Source organism: Panthera tigris, chromosome D3 (genome assembly GCF_018350195.1).
Source record: "Panthera tigris isolate Pti1 chromosome D3, P.tigris_Pti1_mat1.1, whole genome shotgun sequence".
In the NCBI taxonomy this organism is placed as follows: Eukaryota; Metazoa; Chordata; class Mammalia; order Carnivora; family Felidae; genus Panthera; species Panthera tigris.
In genome coordinates this window covers 67,222,346-67,231,787 of record NC_056671.1, presented here as the reverse complement: position 1 = coordinate 67,231,787, position 9,442 = coordinate 67,222,346, and the positions used below count along the sequence as shown (strand labels likewise).

At 48.7% G+C, this 9,442-nt stretch overlaps 1 non-coding gene across 1 annotated transcript; it reads right to left on the bottom strand.

The window, feature by feature from the left end:
* Window positions 1-2,640: 2,640 nt before the first annotated feature.
* TRNAQ-UUG lies at window positions 2,641-2,725 on the bottom strand. The gene has a single exon. It is a non-coding gene; the product is annotated as a tRNA-Gln (tRNA).
* Between the last annotated feature and the right edge of the window lie 6,717 nt (window positions 2,726-9,442).

Here is a 9,442-nt window from a genome sequence, read left to right as displayed (position 1 = left end):
GGTTCCAGATTCTTCCATGTGAGGACTAAGTTCACCGAAGTCCTGTCCTTCAACAGGTGGGTGACGTTTCTGAGACTTGTCCAGTGTGAGTTCATTCTCAGGCCCCTGACCAGATGGGAATAAAACCCCATTCTTCCCTATAGCTCTTGGAAGCCCCCTAACTCATATACTCATACTCCTCCCCCCCTCTCCTTGGAGCCCCTGGAACTTTTGCTATTTTTACCACTTAACTTAGCACAGGACAGAGACGGTAATTATCTCCTCAATTAGACTATCAGCCTTCTGTGGGCACAGAACATGCTTACAACTTCTTGAAATTTCCTAGAGGAACTTGCTTTATCAGTTCAGTCTAATTACGGTGATCTGAGTGTCTTTCTCATGACAAAGACCCCTTGTTCACTCGCATTAAATGTCTGTGGAAGGTCGGCTGCCCATCTGTACCCTGCTACTTCTAATTCACGTTTCATTGGCTAGAGCAGGTCAAATGGTCCATGGGGCAGGGATACAGAATCGTCCCAAAGAAGTCAGGGAGGGGCATCAAAGATTATACAGCAATACAACCTTTCACAGACCCAGAACGGTATTTTCGACAAAGCTCTTTGTTGCTCAGTAAAGTATCTAATGGGGATGAGGAACCAAATATCTTAACACAGAAATATTTGAACACATCATATTGGCATGGTTGTTAAATCTAAACTAGCCAACAAATGGTGGGGTAAGGAATCTTACGGTCAGCCGTAAACTTAAACCAATTGAGGCTTCTGTTTAGAACATGATAGACACGACCCTGTTCCCCTGTGGAAATGCTGCTTTGGGAAGTAGACTATCCTTCTGAAAGCAGGGATAACATCAAAGGAAGGGGTGGGCTATAGGATAAAGACTTTGGCTTCACAGAAGAAAATGTCCCCAGAGTCTCTTTCAGAAGGCTGAGGCTGTGAGGTCTCTGCCCCGGGGCTGACTGTCCTTGGAGATGCCATAGAGAGATTTCTGCAGTGGACAAGACGCCCAGGACAGACTCTCCCAGCTTTAAAAACCTATCATAAATCTCAAAGGAATATACAGTGCAGTCGCGCCCCAATACAGTATTCACATTCCTAAACAAGTGGGTGTAAGTAAGTAAGATGACATTCATTGGAAACCTAGAATAATATGAAGTGAGAGGTTAGGCGGAGGAACAGGCCGGAAGGCTTCCTGGAGGCGTCGGGATCTCAGCTGGATCTCAAAGGCTGCCAAAGACAGGGGTACGTAGGGGTTGGGCTGGGGTTGAAGTCCAAGAGGGTGGGGTGCAGGCAAAGGCCTGGGTTAGGGCAGGGATGCCTGAGGTGGCCCCTCCTTCTTTACCGCCCCTCCCCCCAGCACACAGCCTTCATAAGATCTGCACGTGACAAGGAGCCGCCGCTGCCTTTCATATCCTTTCCCCATTTCAGGTTTGCATCTTATTTTCCTGCGAACTTTTTTTTTTTCCCCTTCCCTTTGCCGTTCTGGCTTTTGTTGGTGTAACCTCAATTTCTTGCTGCCTTTCGAAGCTTTTATTCCCCAAGCGGAGGGAAGGAACTTTTCATGTCAGGCTAGGTCCTTAGCCAGCCCCGTTGTCTTTCCAAACCAGTCCGGGGCTGGGGCGGCTGGGGAGAGGGGGAGGCTTGGCAGGGAGCAGCGAGAGTCAATAGCAAGGAAGAAAACAGCAAGTGCAGCGGATGAAGGTCCCCGAGGTGATTTGCAAATCTGCTGAAATCCTGAACAAGCTTTGATTTAACCCAAGCTTGAAATGGCTTTTATTTACTGTCTATTGTGGAATAAATGACATCTCATAAACAGGCTTTATCCATTACCCCAGAATGGAGAGCACGGTGTTAGGGACATTTTATCCTCTTGATATCAAAGGAGATATGCCAGGGTGTGTTATTACAAATAGAAAAATCAATGCTGAGACACACACATCTGAAATTTCATTTTCGTTGAACCACATTTTCAAAGGAAAAAAAAAAAGGCAATTGCTAATAAAAATGACTACAGGACCGGAGGATTTACCAAGCTTGAGCAAAGGACTGGCTGAGACCAAGCCCAGACAGTGAATAAATGGGGCTGTGCCCTGGGGCGGGGGCGGGTCCCCCCCCCCTCACCCTCCCCGATGACCCAGCCCTGCCCAGGGATGGCTTTCCCCCGGCTGGCGGTTGATACCAGAGCCCAAACACTGTGCTGGCCCCAGGAGCTGTCTCTCACTGTCCCCAGTCCTCCCACCCTAACCACACACCACACTTGGCCGCAGACCACATGGAAAACACCAGAAATATCAAGACCACTGCTATTTCCTCCAGGCCTTTACCACTCGAACAGTGAGGTCCTCTGACTCTTCCAGGTCTGAAATGAGAGTGAAAAGGCCCCCATGGAGAGAGGAAGGAGAGCGAGCCAGGCTCCACAGAAAGGTGGTGTCCCTACCTCTCCCGGAGGCTGTTGCCATGCCCGACCAACTCTCTGTCGGAGAAAGTTGGTGGAAGGTAAATTAAAAAAAAAATTTTTTTTTAATGTTTATTTATTTTTGAGAGAGAGAGAGAGAGAGACAGAGCATGAGCAGGGGAGGGGCAGAGAGAGAGGGAGACACAGAATCCGAAGCAGGCTCCAGGCTCCGAGCTGTCAGCACAGAGCCCGACGCGGGGCTCGAACCCACGAACCTTGAGATCAGGACCCGAGCCAAAGTCGGACGCTCAACCGACTGAGCCACCCAGGCGCCCCAACATTAAAAAAAAATTTAAAGAAGGCTCCAGCCCTGGCCAGCTGCCTTGAGGCACGGACTAGATAGAGGTTGCTGGTTTCATGCAGTCATACGTGGCTCGGCAGCGGCCAACTCTGTTGGGTGAGGAACATGGGCTTGGTTTTAAGGCCCTACGGTAAATTCTGACCTGCCTCCTGAAAAAAACAAAAACCAAACCGAAACAAACAGTGAGGAAGAATGAAGAGGCATGCCCTCTCGTGGAGAAAGAGCACACTCAGCTCTTCGGAGGTGGCCAGCAGGTCAGGAATCATGCCATTGAACTCTATCTCTTGAGAGATGGGAAACCAAGGGAAACCTTTCTGGAAAGGGCAACTAATGTATCTGAGTCACACAGGAAACTGTGGCCCAGCCCTGAGCCCTTTGCTCAGCCTGAAAAGAATCGAAGGAGAGACAGTGAGAATGAAGAAGGGCCCCACGTAGCAACTTCCTTGCAAAGACCATCATGCTGTTGAGATGGTTGTTTTGGAAATGATTCAAGGAGGAAGGCTCTAGAAGGCCTTCCACGCTGTGTGGATGCTCAAGGTTTTTGCTGTTTTTAAAGAGGCACGGCTCTTGTTTTCCCCACAGGCTTAACTTGGTTGAAGGCCACCAGTCAGAAGCAGGAAAGGCAGGTTCCCGAAGCATTTGGGGAAGGCAATTCCCTGTGAGATGCGTCCCCCGCTCCCACAGCCACTCGGCTGCCTGTTTTCTTCCTCCGCTTGCTTCATAAAGGTCTGAGAGAATAGCCTAAGCCAGCCAATACAATTCAGGCGGTTCTGCTTGCAATAGGCGGCAGTATTTAAATAAGGTTTCAATAGGAAGAAAAAGTCTCTTCGGACTCGGTCTGTGATGTAGTTATCAGGAGGAGAAATTTGCAGAACCCATTACCTGCCACTCCTTCCCCCAGGAAATCCCTTGTTTGCGGAGCGTGAATCTCTCTGGCTTTTCCTGGATTTTTCTCTCTGGATCGTGCCGGGTAAACATCTGCCTCACACCGTGTGTTTATAAGAAGAGGCATTTGTGGCTTTGATTGTTTAGAGGTTTCTGCAGAACACATGTGCCCTGCGCTCTTTCTCTCTCCCTGGCCTTCCCCTGTCCACCCCGCCTGCTCCCCCCCCCCCCCACCCCGAGCAAACAACCGTGGATGTTTCCTTGGGTCTTTTTGGCCTCACAGTGCATTCTTCCATCCAGAACAAGGAAGATACACCTTGGAACTCGCCTGCCCTGCCTTGGGATAGGCTTTTTCATTGCAAGGGCAGTAGGTCTTAATTGTACTGCTGTTTTGATTTATTTCACAAAAATTTGCTCAGCATCTCTTGTGTGTGGAATGTTGAGGTGGATATGGCGAGCTCTGTCAGGAGCCCCAGTCCTTGTCCCAAGATGCTTATGGTCGTGTTGAAGACACAGCTTGTACACATTAAGCACTTGGTGTTAGCTCGCATATGGACCGTAGAACTTTGGAGGGACAGGGTGTCTGTCACTGTCTTTGTTATTGTTAGCCAGAGTGAGCCTCCCATTTTGAGTCCTCAGGTAGTTCAAAGCCACCCATGGATCAGGTCTTTCAATTATCTACTCATGGGAAAGAGTGTGACAGTTTCCTTGCTCGAATGTTCCTGTGGTGCGTATCCTGTCATGGCTGACTCAGGCCACTGGTATCATCATAGTAAAAAACAAAAACCAAAACCAAAACCACTGCTATTAACTGGAACTCAACAAAATTCCTCGTAGATACATTTTTTGTTTGTTTGTTTGTTTGTTTTTTTGGTATGACTCCAATTTGGGTTAGAAGCAAGTCACAAGAAAATAATGTTATCGAACACCTAGTAAAAAGAGGGAAAAAAAAAAAGACAAAACAAAACTTGTCTCAGATTTCATCCAAGCCCCTCATCTCCTTCGCCTCCAGCTACAGCTTGGACAGGGAGCACCCCTGTCTTCAGAGAAATGACCAGAAAAACCCACTGTCAGCCAAGAAAGTTGTGTGATGCCAAGTAGTCGGGGTTTTCTGCCAGAGGAAGTAGACCCAGACATCTAAGAACTATTTCTCACAACCTGAGAGGGTTTTCTGCTTTATCTTCAGCTTCTAGAAAACACAACCCACAATCCCGTTCACCTGTCCTGGATATTCTGGTGTGGGGAGGATTATGGTTCAGATGATTCACATAGTGACAGCTGAGCTTCTCTTGAAGCCAATGTTGACGGGCAACCCAGGTTCCAGTCCAGGCTCTGATATCACCTAACCTTGGGCCAGCCCTTCAGCCTGTCTGACCTCCACTGTAACTGGTTTCTAATGGCCTTTCCACAGGTAAGAGTCAAAGACTCTACGAAGTAGACCTAGTTACTTTTTTTTTATTATTATTATTTTTAACGTTTATTTATTTTTGATACGGAGACAAGAGTGTGAGCGGGGGAAGGGCAGAGAGAGGGAGACACAGAATCCGAAGCAGGCTCCAGGCTCCCAGCTGTCAGCACAGAGACGGATGTGGGGCTCGATCTCACGAACCGTGAGATCATGACCCGAGCCGAAGTCGGACACTTAACCGACTGGGCCACCCAGGCGCCCCAGACCTAGTTACTTTTAAAATCTGCTGATTTCTTCGGTACCTCAGTGCGGAAATATCTGCACTGCCCTGTTAATTGCAGATTATTCAATTTAGCCAAGATATGGAAGCAACTCAAGTGTCTGTCAGTAGATGAACGGATAGAGAAATGCAGGGAGATAAGTACAATGGAATAGCATTCAGCCTTTGAAAAAAGAGATCCTGCCATTTGTGGCAACATGGATGTCCTAGAGGACATTGTATTATCTGACATAAGCCAGACCTGGGGAGAAAAGTACTGTACGATCTCACATGTGGAATGTAAACAAGTCAAATCCAGAGAAAGAGAGAGTAGATGGGTGGTTACCAGGATTGGGGAGGTGGGGACATGGGAGATGTTGGTCAAGGGTACAAAGTTGCTGTTATGTAGGATGAATAAGTTCTAGAGATCTGATGCACTGTGCGGTGACTATAGTCAATCACATTGTATACTGGAAATTTGCTAAGAGAGTAGGTCTCAGGTGCTCTCACCATGAACACACAAACAAATTCTGCTGATTTCTGCCCTGGATGTGTATGCCCTGCAAGAATCTTCTTTGTACCCATTTAGGCCTGGTGCCAGCTGAATGTCTGACTTTGCTGTTGTCTTTTGAGGATACCCTAAAAATATACTGCAGAAATACCACCAGATGCGGTGCTTGGGTGGCTCGGTCTGACTCTTGATTTCGGCTCAGGTCATGATCTCACAGTTCATGAGACTGAGCCCGGCATCGGGCTCCGTGCTGACAGCTCAGAGCCTGGAGCCTGCTTCTGATTCTGTGTCTCCCTCTCTCTTTGCCCCTCTCCCCGCTCATGCTCTGTCTCTTTCTCTCCTTCAAGAATAAATAAAAACATTAAATTTTTTTTTCTCAAAATGAATAAATAAACATGAAAAAAAATAAAAAAGAAATACCACCGGGGCACCTGGGAGTGGAATGAGGTACAATGCAGTGGAGACATAGCTCGGGCTTCATCTGTAACGCCTTCCTTATTTTATTTAACAAGAAACACATAGAACTACGTAGTAGTGATCGATGCATGGTGGTTGTACATGGGCTTGTTAGATGATGATCGGTACTCTCTGCATTTTTAATAACTTCTCAAAGTAGAAATTATGATTTAATCGAGGCGGTGCGCACGTCATCGGGGCAGTTGCCTCATCAGGCACCTGGCTGTGCTCAGGGACAGAGGGAGAGGGAGTCAGAGAAGGGAACGTGGAGGTGTTCCCGCTGCTTAAACTGGGTGGTGGGCACACCAGTGTTCACTATTCCCTCCCTTGCACTTTACCTTATCTGTGCCTCGTGTATGTTTGGAATACTTCATTATAAAAGCTATCTGGGAATCGCAAATAGTAACAGTGACGTTTAGCTTTGAGTGTAGAAATGTGAAGCCCTCCTGCTGTGAACAGTAAATGCTGTCCGATAGAAGTATAATGCAAGCCACACATGTGACTTTCAAGTTTCTAGTAGCCCCATTTTAAAGAGTGAAACAGAGCAGGTGAGGTGTATTTTTACATTCTATTTTATTTGACTCGATATGTCTAACTTCCTGTTATTTCAACATGTGATCAACATTAAAAATTCTCATAAGACAGTTTACATCCTTTTGTTCTTGTTGCTGTTGGCACTGGGCTTGGAAATCCAGCGTATATTAATCCTACACTTACTGCATGAACATTCCAGTTGCGACTTAGCCAGTGGAACCATGCAGGGAAGCCCCTGGGCTGTCCTTGGTCCCCTCTTGCTGGCAGGGGCTGAGAACGCTAGGCTCGCTCCCTGCACCAAGCATGATGGCCCCAGAAAAACCTCCCATCACCCCCATCTGACCTCTCCTTTCTGCGCTGGGGTGGGGACCCTCGCTCACAGGGAGGGTCCCACCTTCCCACTCCCACCAGAGGGCCGAGGCAAGGGGACGTGTGGCTGCCAATTTCCCCAACGCCAGGCAATAAAGAAGTACCGTGCTCTCTACAGGCAGAGAAACAGCCCTTTCTCAAGGGCTCCTTTGCCCTATGCACCGAGGAAGGCCACAGGCCAGTTCACTTTCAAAAGGGACGAAGGTGTAGACAGTCTGGGAGGAAATTACAAGCAGTAAGAAACACTGCTTGCCCGTGGAGAGGCCAATTCCAGAAACCCGCGTGCTGGCTCTTGGTTCCAAGGTGGCCTCATAAAACACGTGGGCAGGTGATGGAGGCCCCGGGGTGCCCCTGGCCTAACAGCTTGGGGCTCAAACCCACCCTGCAAGGGGCCTGCTCCCTCCTCCACACTCCGCACTGAGAAGTCAAGTCCACCAGACTGGGTTATTCTGGGTACAGTCAAAAAAACGTCCCCATCAGGTCTGAAATACGGCATCACTCCTGGGAGAGGACTGAGACTCCTCAGAGCCCGGGGAGGCACTTCTCTGGGCTCAGGAGACAGGAACTGAGCACCTGTCCTCCCTGCTCGAGAGCCCACCCCACCCTCTCCCATCCCAGCTGTTCATAAGGAGTGACGTTCCGGCGGAGGGGGTGGGGGTGGGGGGCTTGTGCCTTACACCAAAACCACAGTGAAACTGAAAAACCCAAGACGTTACTTGGGATTTCTGAGGGCTTACACCTTTCTTTTTTCATATCTATATGCATTAGAGATGAAATAGGATGGATAGGAGAGACAGAATGAGACATGTGGGAAACACGTATGTAATATACACATACATATATTGTATATATGCATAGGATACATACATCTTCTTAGAAAGAAGGTCCAGGCTGCATTTGCAACAAAGTTCCCCAGTCCACACAAGCATGAAGCCCTGCTTGGAGGCTAGCAGCAAAGATGCAATTTACCTTTGGGTGGTGATGCTGGGATTCCCATTTAAAAGTCTAAGCCGGCTGATTATTTATTGATGTCTCTCTTTCCATAGCTGTCTGACTCTTACTGGTTGAAAGCAAGCCTCTGTGCGCCTAAAGGATTTTTTGAATTAAGTTCTTTTCAGTCATCTGCCCCTCAGGTGTTAACCAATGAGACTGTACTTTGACAGAAGTCAGCTCCTTTCCCCCCACCGGCCCCCAACTCCCCTTACTTTATGTCGTGAAATAAAATTAAGCACCGGGAGAGAGGACCATCAAACAACTGGTCCTGACATGGTTATTTGGCATTCATTTTGTATTTACAGAAAGAGTGAGAAGAATGCACTGGAACCACTCATGGTTTACAGTGAATGTGCCTCCAAATCCCATTGGGACACAAATGCAGGCAATTTAACGAATAAACAGGACTCATTCTGGGTGACTCTGGCCAGTGGTCTTGCCGCTGGCCCAGAAATGGTCCTTGAAGTACTCATTTTCCTCAGTTCCCTGAAGTCAGGATGGTTTGGCCTCCTCACCTCAGCTGGCTCGTCATAAAATGGAATGATAGTCCTTGACTCAAAGCAAGGCAGGGGCTGAAGTCCCTTCCTGTTGTACGACCCATAATTCCACGAGCTGGAACCTTCTTTTCAAAGATTATCCTACAAGTGACCTCAGCCAGAGCAGCCCGACTGACTCCTTATTTTGGCAGGAACCTCCACCCTTCACCCCTGTCCTCACTTTTCGATATCCTCCCCCGCCCATCCCACCTAGGGGAAAACAGAGAAAGGGGGAGAGGGGGAGGGACATTTGGTGAGGCTAGCGGAGTAAAATAGAAGCCAGTAGGGGGCTTCTGCCCATCCAGCTGTGTCCTTGTGCTCAACAGGGCACACGCCAGGGCCTGTCTATACCACCGTGAGGAGAATTGGCCCTGAAGCACTCGTTCCCCGGCACAGAGTATCCAGCATATACAAGCAGGGACAAAGCCTCTGGAAAGGTCCCCTCACCTTCCTGGCCTTCCCTGAGGATGCCGAAAAGCCTTGGGCCAGGAGACACGAATTTTCATTCATTTGTGTCAGGGGAACGGTGGCAACCACCAGGGAACTTTCCAGTCTAGCAGAGGAGACGGATAGCGTCAATAATCAAACACATGTCACAGAGACAAGACCCACGACGTGAGCCTCAAGTGGTGACCGCACTGTGGAATGAGCCCAACGGCCGCCCTGCAAGAGAGAGAAGAGGGAGACTTCCTCCCTCCCCGGTCACCTTCCCGCCGTGCGCCCAGCTGCTGGCCCT